The following is a 17085-nucleotide window of genomic DNA, read 5'->3' on the forward strand; positions in this document are numbered from 1 at the left end:
AATGAAACATTACTCAAGAAAAAAACAAAGAATGCTATTATTATTTTTTTAAGCATTCCTAAGGCAAAGAATGTATAGATGTAAAGATGTGATTATATAGATGTAAAGATGTGATTATTTTATATTGAAAGGAAAGAAAGATTTGGAAAAATTACAATTTATGTATCAAAGTAAATTAGAAAAATTTCCTTGAAACTAGTTAGAAAGAAAGTTTTCATAAAAAGGAAAGCCATTTTGGGAAAAGGACAAAAGCAGCATGAGTCCTTATGACATAAGGAAAATGCTAGATTATCCTATTTATTGTCAAGATAATAGTGCTATCAGGCAGAAAAAAAGTTTTATGAACTTATTAGTGGCAATAATTTCACAAAGAAAAAATTCTTATCATTTTTATCATCAATTTTTTGCCCCTATGCTTTTCCTATATAAAGTAGTTGTCATGGTGGTGATGGAAAAGAACAGGAACATTTGATATGGCAGGGGTCCAACTGTAAATAAGAATAACTGGAAGTTAAGCATGAATGAATTACAAAGTAATAGAATAGCTGGTCTCAGCCAAAAAAAGCCAGTTGGGTTTCTTGAGCAAGATATGGAGTACGTATGGGATGATCTCTATTGGAAAAATGGGACGAGAAATGATAACAATTTGAAATAATGTATTCTCTCTCTGAACTATAACTGTACATCTTCATTCTGGAGCTTTCCAATCGACCTAATGTTCAAGAAACACAGTTGACCAAAAACAGAGCTGAGTTGGCTCTGAGTAAAAACCAGCAGTATCCTTCTAGCACTGAAAATTATTTTAGAGTATAAGGGGATGGACCATGTTCATTGTACAATGTGTGCCAATCATATCCTCTCTTATTCTCCATGCTGGACTCAAAAGAAATTTTATGTGTCTCCCTGGATCACTTTTCTGTTCCTCTGATTCTCTCTGTCTTTCTACCTCTTTCACTTCTAATTAATCCTTTTCTTCTCTCTCTCCCTCCTGTCTCTTTGAGATATCTTGTTTCTTTCCCTTTCCCTTCTCTGTCTTTCTGTGCCTCTCTGTCTCTCCTCTCCTTCCTTCCTTTCCTTCCTTCCTTCCTCCCTTTCTTTCTTTCTTTCTTTCTTTCTTTCTTTCTTTCTTTCTTTCTTTCTTTCTTTCTTTCTTTCTCTTTCCCCTTCTCTCTCTCTCTCTCTCTCTCTCTCTCTCTCTCTCTCTCTCATTCAATTTTATTATGAAATTAAATAAGGTAAAACAATGGAAAAAGCAGCTACTTTCTGAGGTGTTTTTCTTTTATATATACACTCCCTAAATCAAAATATCTAATTGCTAAAGGATACTACAGAAATTCTGATATTTTGTAAGAAAAAAGGCCTCTTTCCACATAACTGAAAACTTGGAACTGGAGGCTGTAACCCTTTATCTTCCTATCCTATCATTAAGAAAATATTAGTGTTTTTTTTTTCTTAAGAAGAATGAAAATATTTCTAAATTCTTATATTCCAAGATAAATAATGAACAGCATTTCAAAGAGTGGTTAATAAAATAATACTTTTTTCATAGTGTGAAAAAGTATATAATTAAATGCTAAATATAATATAGAATTAACAAGGGTAAAAAAGGTGCTGTAAAGCTTGTAAGCTTTGACAGAATTATTTTTTAATCATAATTTTGGGAATAATTGTAAGAAAAATCAGGTCTAGACTCACATCTTTTAATGTTAAAATATATGCATGCATACATACATACATACATATATATATATATATATTCTAGTGGAACATCTGATTGAGGAAGTCAAGACATATTCTAGATTTGTAATTCAGCGTTTTCTGTCATTTGAGAAGTACATCAAATTCCATGTTGTCTGTGTTCGTTTAGGTTAATTCAATCTCTTTTGTATTTGAAGAAAGATACATTTGGCTCTCTCCTATTCAAGAACCAGTGTTTTCTTTTTGTATAGTTTTAGACTTTTTTCCACCATCGAATCTCCCAAGTGTACTGACTCTATTATCCTTAACAAGAAGTTTCATAGTTGCTCTCTTTTATAAAATACAATTCTTTTGCTTTTTTTTCTCATTGAACTTTCAGATCTCTAGGGCAAGAAACTCTCTAATCCTCCAAAGTTCTGATTTAAAAATAATGATTTTCACAGAGAGGAAAAAAATCAAAATAGGTTACTTTCATTTTTCCTTTACTCTCCATAAATGAATGAGAATCAATATCTCAAATGTATTAAAGTATCTCTTTTATGCAGAAAAATGAGTCAAGATATTGCCATCTTTACAATGCAGGGATTGCATGGTCAGATCTAGTACTGTATTCTCCACAGGTAAATAGTATTTATGAAAAATGAAAATTTACCTCATTTCCCTCCAGTCTTGTCTGCAACATTGTTTTCCCTTTACAAAACCAGGGCATTGAAATCACAGAATTCACTTATTCATTGACCTCTCTTCCTCTTGTAAATTCCTAGCTCCCATTAGGCTTAGCTTGGTTGCTTCCTCCTAAATGAAACCCCTTTAGATTCTCTCCCCTGAATCTCTCCCTCCTCTTGTTAGTAATGAAATTTACCTACCCTTCATGGAGTTTATTTGTTTTAACTTTGGATATACTTCATGTTTCCTTGAATGTATACATGTCATACCCCTAGAATAGAATGGAAGCTTCTTGAGGGAGGAGACAGTTTTATTATTGTCATTCCATTCCTAATAGCTAACACATTTTGCTCATAGAAGTGTATTAAATGCTTACAGAATTGATACTTTTAAATTGCCTATTGTCTCCATGCTAAGTGCTTGTTAGATAACAAAATACACACACACACACACATACACACACACACACATACACACACACACACACATATATATATATATATATATATATATATATATATATATATATGTGTATATGAGCTGATTTTGCATTCCCAGAACTTACAGTATAAGGGAGGTAAGATACAAATTCAGAGAGTGCTATAGTGTAAAATACTCCATAATTGTAAAAACAAAGCACTATTAGGTTCAAAAGGCAAGATTGAGGAAGAAATTGAAGAAGATGCTATATAGGATATTACCTTTGGGTTGGAGGCTTTTTTTCTTTTTTCAAATCTGCATCTTCCTGTCTCACCCAGTTTTTTAAGTTCAGGGTCCACTTTCACAGCGCAGTGGTACTCAATTGGGCATAGGAGCATTGGTCAACTCTATTTCTGACTTCTGCCAGTTCATCTCTGCTAATCAACCTGGTGCTTCATCCTTTTTCCTTACCATATTAATTCATTTATTAATTTGGACACCAGATTGGCTGTAGCTTAGAACTCTTGAACCAACTTAGCAGCAGGGCTGACAAGCATGAAGCAATTTATCTGGATTGGGTTGGGTTTCAAAGACTTGGCCAAGAATTCAGCAGTGGGGATCTAGAAGGGACCTTAGAGATCGTTTCTTCCAACCCTATAGATATTTTATAGATTTCTTATTTTTTTACTTTTGCATTAAACTCTTTGCAACTGAGTAATTTACAACAAAAATATGAATTTAGAGTTAGCAATGTCAAATTTAGGCTTACAGAATCCTTTTTTTTCACAACAATCCTGTTTGATTATGCAAGTATTATCATTCCCATTTTACAATATAGGGAACTTAGGGTTAAACAAAATCAAGTGATCTGCTGAGATTTGAATTCTGATTTCTTCTAATATTCATTGTGCTACCACATTGCTTCTGGTATAGTAAGGTGATAAATTTCTCCATTCTAATCCAGGGTAATCTTGAACTCTGAGTTATTTTTATGTACTCATTGCAAAACAGAGATACAGTAACATCCTGTGATGGCTTAGTGGATACATACCTCTAGCCACCCACATTCATTGTGTTCTTTAAAAGCTGTTATCTCCTCTGATGCCAAGCCTCAGTAATTCCGTGCTCATAGGGAGGTTTCTGGTATGATCTTGAACCAAGTCATTTAACCTCTGTTTGCTATAATATCCTCAAATGTAAAAATGGACTGTTGTAAAGATTAAATGAGATAATATTTGTAAAGTATTTAGTATAGTGAATATCTCAAAATAAGTACTCTAGCTATTTATTACTATTATTATTAGCATAACCAAGGAAGAAAGGGACATGCAGAAAGCAAATAGGAAAGAAATAAGAATAACAGAAGAGAAGAAAAGGAAGAAAGTTTAGAGAAGAGAAGTGATCCAAATGAAAGAGGCCCAAATTGATTCACTAGTCATAACCTAGTCTCAGTTTTCTATTCATATGTCAAATGCCACATTAAATCTTTTTCAACTATGGTTGGACATTTTCCTAATCACAATAGTTTCTTCTGCCTAAGAAATCCAGTATAGTATACTCACAGGGTGTATACCCTGGTATACATGGCACTGATTTAGAATCTGGAATCTTGATTGCCACGTATTCAATATATGACCTTGAGTAAATTATTTCATTGCTCTGCATGTTGATTTCTTCATTTGTAAGATTATGGGGTTATTTTAAATGACTTTTAAAGTTTTTTCCCTAAGTGTAACATTATATAATTCTTTGAATAATGCCATCCTTTCTTCAACATTCATTTCTTTAAAAGGACCTATTTCCCTTAATTTCTTGGTCTCATTTTTAACTGAATCCTAAAAAATTATACCAGAATAAGTTGACATTCTTTTAGAGATTTCAGATTCTGATGCCTTCAAAGGGTCCACTCTTCCATGGAAGTAATTGCTAGACATAGTGACGGGGCAACAGAATATGGAGTAAAAGATTATAATTTTCAGTTTTTAATTTTATGATTTCCTCATGAACTTAGTAAATAAGATGAGTAGTCTTGTAAAGATGAACTTCATGAAGAGAAAATTCAGATTGAAGAACTTTAGTCTCTATTAAATAAAGTTCACTTGACTCAGTGTAAACATAATTATACCACAGAATATACATTTTTGGTTGTTTTTGCAAGGCAATGGGGTAAATAAAACAGACAATTATTAAGTGTCTGAGGCTGGACCTGAACTCAGGTCCTCCTGACTCCAGGATCAGTATTCCATTCACTGTGCCACCTAGTTACCTCATAGAATATACATTTTAAAAAATTTCATCAGTGGTTTACGTTAGCCATTTAATTACTAATCACATAGAGGGGACTTCAATGTCCATTTTAAACCTCTTCATTTTACAGATAAGGACATCTACACTCAAATAGGTTAAATGATTTATCCAAGGTTTCAGAAGTAATAAGTAGGAGATATGAGATTTTAACACTGAAACATGAACTAGCATTATTTCCACTGTTAACATTTTTTTCTCTTTATTTCTGAATGTAGAGAAATATATATTATGGGTAGGTTTTAGAATATAGAGTAAGGAAGATATTTCCTGAAAAAAAATTTTAAAAAAAGAAAAAAGCAATCTCCAGATAGTCAAGATCCCTGAGTTCATGATGAAGTTGTGGTAGAAGACCTGAATTCATCAGAATTGTTATTTTGGTCTCCTGTTAAGAAGAAAATGAGTTGTCTGGACCTATGAATTTAGAAAATATTACTTACCAAAGTAGCATGTCTAATCTAGTATTTCTAATTAAAAGAGCTATTTACTTAGATGATAGCAATTTTACATTCCTAGGAGTGTTATGCCTTGGCCATAGTTGTATGGCACTTCCAGGAAAGAGAGACTATTTTAGAAATTATCACTGAGGGTATATTCTCCAAACTTGGCCCTGGTTTGCTCAATTAAAAATGGGGAATAAACAGCATATGCATGCCTTCATAATCCTACATAAAATTAGATGGTCTGTGATTGAGCCAGGTGCTAATGTGTACATAATACTCTGTATGCTATATTTGTAGACTTATAATGGACTGAAACTGAGTGCAGATTTGGAAAGAAAGTTTAATTTAGATTAGTTTAGCTTAGCTTAATGTGATGCTTTGGCTATTACTTGGGAAAATTCATGGGCAACTTCCAGGAGTTCTCTTATATGTAAACACCCTAAATACAAGTTGTTTTTTTTTAAATTAGGACAAGAAAAGTCCAAGAAATCTCATGGAATTATTTTCATTATCAGTTGGCTAATATCTGAAATTCTATTTGAGACTTATTCCTTAAGCTCAATACTTTATTCCTTAAACTCAACACTATCCCAACTGATTGAATGAATAAATCACAAAAGATTTTTAGTCATTTAGTCAGAGTAAAATTTTCAGTCATTTAGTCAGAATAAAATAATAACACAGGAATAAGGATATATCTGATTTATTATTATGGGGAACCTATGGATGAAGAAATTATCACTACCAATTTAGGATGTCTCCTCTGTTGCTTACAGTCTTAAAGAGTTGTTGAGAGTGCCAATTTTCCCATATTCACACAGATAGTATGTCAGAAGGGAGCTCTGAACCCAAATCTACTCGGTTCTAAGGCCTCATCTTTATCCATTATATCACACCATCTCATTCAAGAATAGGGAAAGTGAATATCCCATTATACTCTGTGTCTTGAGTAGTGTTCTGAGTTTTAGACATCACAATTTCAGAGAGAATTTGGCAAATTGGAGGTATCTACATGTTTACTAAAATGGTGAGGACTTTATAAGCCATGTCATAAGGAAAATTGTTAAACACACAAAAAAAAATTAACTTGAAGAAGAAAATACCATTTTTTTTGTTATCTAGAGAATAGAATTAGGCTCTCAGGATCAAAATTATAGTGACTGATTTTGATTTTGGATATGAAAAAGACAAAACAAAATGTTTATTTTAAAAAAATTTAGCTGTCCAATGAAGTGACTTCTTTTTTGAAGTAATCTCTTCCCACTATAAATATTGAAGTGAAATGTGTGGGGAAAAAATTTGCATCAATTGGACAACTGAATTATGTGATTTCTAAGTTCACTTGCACGTCCAAGATTCAAATTCTCTGAATCTGTATTTTTTACTGCATTCATGAATTGCTTCTAACAAAGGTTAATAAGAATATATTTGTCTAATGACTTGGAAACTAATAAAAAAGACTTTATAAAAAGATGGGAGAAGGAGTAAGCTGCCTACATATATCCACAAACTTAGAAATTATAGAGGATGGTTGCAATGAGGAAAGAAAAAAATCCAAGAAAGAAACCAGTAGTAAAACCTATGGTCTCAATGTTTATTTATAGATGTACAAAGTTTTGGCAACAAACAACAGAAACTAGAGATAAAAGCACAAACAGGCAAATTTAACCTAAGTATTGATGAGACTTAAGGAGATGAAACCCAAGTCTGATATATGACTGGATCATCCCTAGATATGTATTGGAGCTCTTTCTTTGTCTAAAATAGAACAGTTACTTCTTACCCAGACTTGATGATCATTTCATGCTTCAAAAGGTGATGAAATAAATGAAAAAATTCTGTTCTATATGTGATCTTCACTAAAAGGAAAAAACTGATTGTTGAGAAAATGATTGGGATCTTATGGTGGAAATAATTACTTTTTCCTGGACTGTGATAAAATAAAGAAAGGTCATTGAGAGTCAGACATGCACATAAGATTTTGTGAAAGTTGATTTCGAAGTCTTTATAGGGAGTATAAGTAGAATTCCACAGACTAAAGTTCTTTATGGGAAATAATTCCAATAAGGACAGAGAACCCCCAATAATGCTGTTCTGTGTTTATAGAAAGTAGACAGAGCAATGAAGAGAAAAAAATAAATTTCTAAGGTAAATAAGGAGATAGTAAAGGCATGTAGCTACCCTTGATGAATTTACTTCAATTGGATTAGATGAAACCCACACTAATATACTAAAAGAATTGACAGATATAAATGTAGAGCTAATGCTATTGATATTTGAAAAACCATGGAGAAATAGAAAGTTACTTGCAAGGGAGGGAAGGGGAAGACAATAAACATTTATAAACAGTTACTTTTTGACAGTGTGCAAGATGATTTATAAACATTAACTCATTTGATCATCACAACAGTTGTGGGGGGTAGGTGATATTATTATCTTTATTTTATTGATGAGGAAACTAAGGCAGAATCCTTTTTTTTCTCATCCAGGGTCATAGCAAATAAATATCTTTTGCTGAATTTGAATTCATGCCTTCTTGACTTGAGGTCCAGCTCTGTAGCCACTGGGCCATGTTTCTGGGTTATAATTATACTTTAATACTATTATTAAGTTACTTTAAATAATTTCTTCAAGCAAAATATCTATTTCATGAATTGATCTTCATGCTGTATGGTTTCCAGTCTTTTCATAATTCTAATAATGTTCATTGATATATTATCCAATTCCTTTATAATGAGAGGATCAAACCAAACCAGAATTTAGGTATGATCTGACCAGACATAGTATAACATAGTTCTAAATTAGTTCTAAAATTAGTTCTAAATCATCATTTCTATATTAATATAAATTTTGTTACCTATGTTTTATTGTTGACTAATACTGAGCTTTTTCACAAAAATTTTAGTTTTATTCTTTTGGGCATGGGAAGAATAAAATTTATAATACCCAGTGACAAGCAATCTTTTAATCTAGTTGAACCAGTGTATGTTAGATGATTAATTCCTCCCATATCCAAGGTTTGCTCCTCAGTGATATGCTTCTGGTTTGCTTAGCATATAAGTTACATAATATACCTTGGTTCCATTTTTTAAAAATTATGCCTTGAAACATTTCAGTTGCCTAATATCAGATCCACATAGGGGGAGCCATGGTTTTATTTGAACCTCTGATAACCCCTTAGAGTCACACATGCTGGATATGAAGATGAATACTGACATATGATACCACGTTTATAGATAGAGTAGAAACACCAACACTAGCTTACTTTCTTTGCTTTACATCTTGAAGGACCCTGTTTCTCCAATTTTATATTTAATTCCACTTTAAGATTTTGGGTCACCACAGTTAGTTGATATTGTGAAAATGAACCAGTCTGCCTTGTGTTCTACTTTGCAGTCTATAATATAGGTCAGACATATGGGGCTCACATATTCTTATGGGAACTTCCATCTTTCATATTAACCTCTACCTCTATATAGCAGTCTCAAACACAGCAAATACAGAATTATAAAAAAACAAAATCATCGCCAATATTTGATATAATAATTTATCAGTGGACAAAGCATGTCTTTTATTACTTTAGGTGTTTACTTTTTATAGTTAAATCACACACATAGGATAATTCATAGTGATCTGCTCATTTGGACTAGAATTCTGTCAACAATACATATCTAATCCAGAGTCTTAAGTTAACTCATTCTAATCACTTTGACAAAAACATTTATATTTGTGAGATAAATTTTCAGTAACAACATGAAACTTTATCTTATTAGGAGTATTTGTTTATGTTATAACTAAACTGTGGCAATAAGCTAATGTTCTGTGAGTAGTACATTAGTAGAGACAGGCCGTTCCCAACCTAATAATTTATTTATTGTACAAATAAACATTAAGGGCTGCTGGTTCTCATTAGGGAGTGTTAGCACATCCAAAAATGTTTTTTGAAAAACCTCAAAGGGGAAATGTGAACATGATGTCTTACCCTTCTGTCCACCCTATTTTCTGGGATCTGGTTGTGATGTCTACACATGTCAATACACAGATACCCATGCATGCACACAAAAAATGATGATTGAAATTCATTATTTTGAGAGTTCTAACATAAATTTGGTGAGATTTAGCAGTCCAGTATAGTAATTGTTTAAATTACTAAATCCTCTTCCATTACAATCTATAAAGTGGCCCATCATAATCTTAACAACATTTCTATTGCTACAGAAAAATAACAGTTAATTTAAAATAAGATTTTATGCTAATTAATATTTAAATAAAAGCAAGAATTCTGAATTTACTTAATAGGATTAACATAACTACATTTCAAGAAGCTATATTTATTATGGCAAAAATTGCACATTCTATAATTCTTCCAATACTATATTAATCTCAAATTAGTATAATTCATTGATGTTATTTAAAATAAAAGCACTCAAAATGCTAGTCTTATTTTTCAATGTGTACTTATTAACACCAACTAAATAAATTTAGCATTTTGTTTTTTTGAGTTTTTTTAGCTTTTGTAGGGCAATGGAGTTAAGTGACTTGCCCAGGGTCACACAGCTAGGTAATTATTAAGTATCTGAGATTGAATTTGAACTCAGGTCTTCCTGACTCCAGCACTGGTTCTCTGTCCACTGTGTCACCTAGCTGCCCCTTAAATTTAACACTTTGAGGCAAGGATTGGCCAGTACTTTTTCTCCTTTAGTTCAATGTTATCTGTATGTATAGTACAGGTAGGTCATGATTTCTGTGAAAATCGAATGCCATGAAATGATGACATTATTTTGATTTTCACAGAAGATTTTCTTTTGGCTGGAATCAATTACAATATTTTTATAATTATAACTTAAAATAGTGAAAATTTGAATGAATGGAGTCCCTTCATGAAATCTGTTATTTGCACTAAATGGACCTAGCTATAAAGGCTTAGCATATGTCTAGTGAATTGGATGTATGCTTTTAAATTAATTCCCATATCTACACATTTCTAGAAGCTCTAGATTATTTTTGTATAAAAATCTAAGGCCAAAGAGTTAAACTTGATTAGATAATTTTCATTCTCCAGACTCATATCAAAACTTTTGACACTTGTTAAAATTAATGTTTTGTGCTAATTAACAGCACTATAATTTTTTTGTGTTTTAAATATCATACACTAGATATGGCAAAGTCAGCTATTCTTTTGGAATGTCATTTAAGGTAATTTAAGGACAATAAAAACCTAAATTAAAATTGAGAAAAACTTCATTATTTAAACTGACTCTCTAAAATTTGTTTAAGATGTACAATTCTTTTTGAATGTTACTAATTCTCAGTGGAGTAAGTGCAAAGAGGATTGGGCCTGGAATCAGGAAATTTTGAGTTCAAAATCTAATCTCAGACATGTACTAGCTATGTGAACCTTGGCAAGTGATTTTGCCTTTTCTTTAACTAAAGTAGGCATAATAACAACACATACTTCCTAGGACTTTTGTGAAGATTGAATAAGATAACATGTAAAAAATTCTTTACAAAATGCCTAGCATATGGTAAGGAAATAAGATTATTTTCATCCTCCATATCTTTTATTCCATTAAACTAAATGAACTCAAAGTTAGCAATGATGCAAATATTGTTTACATATTTAGGAATGAAAATAATTTTCAGTTAAATAGTAAATGAATCAATGTATTTTGAAAATGGTTTAATTATATACACATATAATCTTAAATATATAATACACCTAGGAAATTAAATGTTTGCCTTTGATTATGGCCATAAACTCTCATCTTCATAGCCTTTAACTCTTTCATCCAATCTGAATTTTTTTGTTAGTGAAAAGTATTATCTACATAAGGAATGTTATTATTTAAAAGAAAAGTGGAAATAAATTCTTAGTCTATAAAAGAGTAAATATTTAAACTTTAAGTTCCACTCCTATTTCTGGTCCTTAAAACCTATTTGCCTTATGACAAGTCATTTAATCTCTTTAGGTCTCAGTTTCAACTTCTATAAAATAAAATTCTTGGAAAAGAAGGGAATAAGTATTACACCTACTGTATTCAAGGTATTTTGCTAAGCACTTCACAAATATTATCTCTGTTGATCCTTATTACAACCCTGCAAGGTTAAATGACTTGCCTAGGGTCACACAGCTAATAAGTGTATGAATATGATTTGAAATCAGATCTTTCTGGCTCCAGGTTTAGTGCTCTAACCTCTGAAACACCTATCTGCCTTATTTGCATACATACATACATACATACATACATAATATATGCATAATGCATGCATACACCCAAGGACTTCTGAGCTTCCTTGAGAAATCATATTAACCAGGAGCAGGACAGTTGTCTCTATTAAATATTCCAGGCAAAACCCTTCCTAGAGGGTGGGAGCACAATTTTAAAAAAATCAAGCTAATTTCTAACTAAAATGTTAGCTGTAATATATATATATATATATATATATATATATATATATATATATATATACACCAGAATCAACTCTGTTCTATGCATTTGGACATTTTCTACATCCCAAGGGGCTAGCCTAATACTAATTAAAGCATCACACTGCAGCATTATCTTCTCCTTTTATTATTTTCATGAATTTATCTCATTTGAAAAAAAATCAGGCCATTTCCAAATGTGAATAAATTTGAATATCAGAGACTCAAATGTGAATCTAGATGTCAAGACCTGTGCAAATCCATAATGTCAAGTTTTGAGACCAGTGAATCATGGGAATAATCAAATAAATTAAATATGGAGTAAATGACCTGTTAGGTCAGCTAGTTGTTCCCTTTACTTGATCAGAGTGAGTTCATATACTATTTTTTTCTTTCTGAAAATATCTATTCTTCTTTCCTCCCTAGACATTTGTCTGTCTTCCATCTCCCAAGAAATAGGAGTATGGAACAAACCAACTGTAAAATGAGTGGATTAGGTTAGGTGATCTCTAATATTCTTTCATTTCTAAATCCGTGAACCTGTGATCCTATGATTATTTCTTACATGATGAAAGAGTGTATCTGAGATCAAAGGACATTTTCTTGGGGAGATTTCCTGCAAGATAAGTTTGGTGCAACATTATTTGATGAGGGTGAGAGATTTCAGTTATCCCTTCCACATCAAGACTTTCCCGATCACAGTTTTGATTTGCTTGGGTCAATGTAAGAAATTAAATGTAATTTGGGGGGGGGAGTTTTGTGGCAGCTGCAGACAACACATGAAGGCCAGCAGACAACACAGAAAAAACTTTAGAAACTCAGAAATGCATCACATATATGTATATAATAACAATATATTTTATCTCTTAATATCACAAGAATTCAGAATTCTTCTCTGGGAAGAGAAGTATCAAAAAATTTTATGCAGAATTTTTCAGATTGTGGGGTTACCCTCTGGGTTAACATGCAATGTGGAAGAGATAACTATTATTAAAGAAGTTTTCATGAAAGGCAGGCGAAACTTTGTTTTTTTTTCAAGAATAGGGTGTTTATTTTTTTTAATCTTGCTAAATTTTTAAATTTTATTTTTTCACATTACTACAATAGTCATGTTGCAAAAGTAAACATAACTGCCTCCCCCACAAAGATAGAGAAACTTCAATAAAAGCAAAGCAAGAGGAAAAAATATGCTTCAGTCTGAATTCAGATACCATCAGCTCTGTCTTTGGGATGGATAGCCTTCTTTATCATAAGAGGTGTAACTTTAGAGGTAGGTGGAGCCAATGGTACCACAGAAGGTTAGATCTAGAATCTACAAGATCACAGTTCAAATATAGCCTGAAACACTTAATAACTGTGTAATCCTGGGTCAATCACTTAAACTATGTCTGCTTCACTGTTCTTTTCAGTAAAGTGGGGATAATAATAGCACCTTTCCCCACAAGCTTGTTGAAAATATAAAATGATATATTTGTAAAGTATTTTTGCAAACCTTAAAATACTATATAAATGATAGTGAATAGTGGATAGGTTGAGAAAAGAGATAAAGATGATAGAGAAATGTATTTTTAGATTGTCTCATGATTATATTTTATTCTAAAGTCCATGAATTTCTTGAGCATAATTCTCAGGCTTAAAAATCAATAAATTTCAAGTTAAGTGATACAAACAAGGAAATAGCCATGTAAGCCGCCTTAATAATTGGTTTATCAATAAGCTTGTTTGGAACAACTATGTACATGAAGTAGAATACCTATAGTAAATGAAAATAATTGGATCTGCTCTGTCATGACATATTGAGTTAGGCAAACATTGTCATCATAATCATTTCAGCATCAGTATAAGCAATATGGAACAGTCAGAAGACCTTGATTCAAATCCCAGCTCTGTCATTAACTACCTAGGTGAACTTGGGTAAATCCACTGACTTTTGATGGGGTTGGACTAAGCTTCTAAGGTCCTTTCCAGCTCTAATTCTAGACTCCAATGAAAACTGTGGTAAAAAGAAGGAAGACATTCTTCCAGTAATAAATGTTTATTAGATTTTCAATTATTAAAGTTTTTAATCATCTTTTATTTTCAATTTTGTGTGGCAAAACTTTTTTATATTATCTTATGCAATCCACACAATCACAATCTGAATTATATAACCACATAATATTTCTTAGGTGCTCCTTAATTTTATTCAATAAATCAATGGTGTTTTGCTATTTCTGAGGTTCTTTAGTGGGTTGCCTATTAATGTCTATATTATGTCACTCTTCTACTTTATTTGTTAAGTGCAATGTCCCCTCATTACTAGGATTAATGGTATTTATATTCTGTACTATAGTCTTTTATGACTTTTAACTCTTTTCTCATTAACTCTAAGTAAAGGTCATTGTTATTCTTGTGCCAAATGTTATCAAAATGATTGTTTTAACTGATGTCTGTGGGGTTTTAGGCTTCGCAAAAATTGGAGTATTGCTTTGAAACTGACAAAAATTCAACTGACCATTTTGCTCTGAAGTATATAAAGACTTTCCCATGATGCACTTTTATGAATTGGGTGGGGTAAAGAACATTATTTTTGCTGATAAAAAAAGAAATTGTCACTTTAAACTTGTTTCTCTAAAGTAAAAATGTCCCCTTTTCCTCAAGGTTTATTATGTGTAAATAACATTTGAACAGTAGAGTACCTGACATGTGTTTATTCCTTAGGCAAACGTGTAAAACTCTTCAAGTCCGAATGGAGAAGTAGAAAGAGGAGGTATCTGCTCTGCCTGATGACAATTTTTGATTATTCCACACACAAACTAACACTCTGGCTCCACGTTAGAGCACTAGTTGTGATGAATCCTAGTGTTGGTCGGATTCTAAGGAAGGGCCAGAAGTTTCGTTGAGTCAAAACCACTCCAGAAATGTGCTCCTGTCCTGGTTTATTTCTCACAAAGCAGCAGGTGTGTACACCATCTTAAAAGGATTAATTGTGGCATCCTCTTTATCATAGCTCCTGCTAGTGTTCCAGGTACCCCTGCTTTCTTCATTTGATGGAGTTTTAGGGAAGGAGGGTCAGAGGGTCAAAAACCCTCTTCCTGAGAAAAGAAGGAAATACTTGGCTACCTACAGGAATCCCTTTCTTTGGAAAATTGCTTTACATTTTCTGCTCTGAAAGAAACAGAAGTGGATTGACCTTGCTCCACTCTATGAACTCAGTTGGTCACCAAAAGCCAGTTTGTAATCCTTGGTCCATTCAATTAGACTTCTCATACCATCAGTTGCAATTTCTCTGTATTCTGCTTTTTTCAAAGGCTAAATAATGGGTGACACAAGCTATAAGGGTGTCTTCCTTGGCCTCTGTCAGTACTGAAAACATCTATTAACTCAGGAAAATAGTGTGAAATGAATTAAGCCATCTGATTCTCTGCCTTGAATGTGAACATAATCCTCTGGATTTCTATTTAATCTTTGTCAACCAAATGAAGATTGTGTTTTGACCCAATCAAATCCCATAGGCTCAGCTGAGATTTCCTCAGCACTAAAATGAATGACTGCACATCAACATGTAGGCAATTAGAAATAAATAGGATCATAGATTTAGAACTAGAAGATCTTTGGAGTTATTTAGTCCAACCCTTTCATTTTACAGATGAAGAAATTGAGGCACAAAGAAATTAAATGACTTCCTTAATGTCACTTGAGTAGTGAGTCATAAAACTGGGCTTTGAATCTATTTCTTCTTATTTCTAATCTGGTGCTTTTTTCACTGGACCATACTGCCTCATTTAAATTTATAATTCTACACATAACTGGCTGAAGAGTGCTGAATGCTGGTTTAAACTAGGTTGGAAAAAGGTTAGCAATAATTATTTTTATTAGTTCAATAGATCATGCTCTCTCCAGTCATCCAAACCAGTAGTGTTAATTGCAAATGGGGCGGGGGGAGTACTTCTAATCCACCCCACCCCAGCAAAACCAATCTCTGAAGGCTGCCTATTGAGTTAGTTTTAAAATGTGATATTATATTTTATGTATTTTGTCAAATATTTCCCAATTATATTTTATGGGGTTCAGAATACTTGCTGGATGTTTGACACCTCTGATGCAAACCAATTCAATTGAATGCAATTTTTAAATCAATAAGCATTTATTAGCACTGTCCAAGATGCTAGAACTACAAAGACCCAAATGAAACAGTTTCTGCCTTCAGGGACATTCTTTTGGATTTAGATAAGTAAATAAAAACCATACATCAAACCATAAAGCAACACCTCTTAGTAATCTAAAAAAAGACTTTTAATTGGACAGTCTCCCTCCCCCTTCAATTTTTACTTCCTGTTAATGCTATCCTCATTTCTCAGGCAAAGAAAAGAGATGCATTCTTTAGGGTTTAGCATTCTTGATCACAGAGGGAATCTACTTACAGTAGAGGGGGAAAAGGTGAGACTAGAGATATGCTTGGGTACAGAGATGTGATGATGGCAGAAACCTGAGAAAGCCCATCACCTCCATTTCCCTCTAGAAATTAGAATTGAATATATTAAAAAAAAACAAATCTTGTATCCAATTTATCATGTAAATTGCATCCCAATTGAATCCACTCAGAGGCTCTCATTTAAAATGTGAGAAGTGTACTGGTATGCAAAGTCAATATTTGAAAAATTGACCCAGATTCCCTAAAGGGCTTTTGGTTTCGTTATTTTAATGCTTCTGCAAAGGTTTTCTTTAATCCCATCAAACTCTGGTCCAGTCAGCTTTCTTTGTTCACCATGGAAAAAAAAATACATACACCAGAAGGAACATGTAGTGGGGGTCAGGGTAGTAGGAAAAAAGCCTCAACTTTCTTCATCCAAGGCCCAGAGGAATTTATGAGCCACACAGAAAGAGTCTAAGAAAAGTTGTTTTGCTAATATTGAAAGTCATCCAAAGAGAATCAGTTCCTCTGCTCTAGAGGGCATGAATGTGCCTAAGTGGTGATGCAAACTGTCATCTGCTTTCATGACTCATATAGAAGAGTTGGTGGTGGGCATGCTGTACAACTGTTTTCAAAGTTCCAAGAAACAACATAAGTCCATCTGTTCAAGAGATTCATTAACCAGTCCAGCTTTTCATTTACTGAGTTCAGGAAGCTGCTAGAAACTGTAGATA

The 17085-nt window shown here is 32.7% G+C and overlaps 1 protein-coding gene across 7 annotated transcripts in view; it reads left to right on the forward strand.

Annotated features, from left to right (window-relative positions):
• The window catches only part of TAFA2 (TAFA chemokine like family member 2), a 615297-nt gene that overhangs the window by 586283 nt on the left and 11929 nt on the right, over window positions 1-17085 (forward strand). For 6 of the 7 annotated variants that reach the window (XR_012476194.1, XR_012476199.1, XR_012476196.1 and 3 more), the window contains one exon: window positions 14659-14897. The exons of the other annotated variant lie outside the window; for it this stretch is intronic. The gene's annotated coding sequence lies outside the window, so the exon portion shown is untranslated. The remainder of the gene's footprint in view (window positions 1-14658; window positions 14898-17085) is intronic. 7 annotated transcript variants of the gene reach the window in all.

The sequence above is a fragment of the Macrotis lagotis genome, chromosome 2, assembly GCF_037893015.1.
Source record: "Macrotis lagotis isolate mMagLag1 chromosome 2, bilby.v1.9.chrom.fasta, whole genome shotgun sequence".
Classification (NCBI taxonomy): domain Eukaryota; kingdom Metazoa; phylum Chordata; class Mammalia; order Peramelemorphia; family Peramelidae; genus Macrotis; species Macrotis lagotis.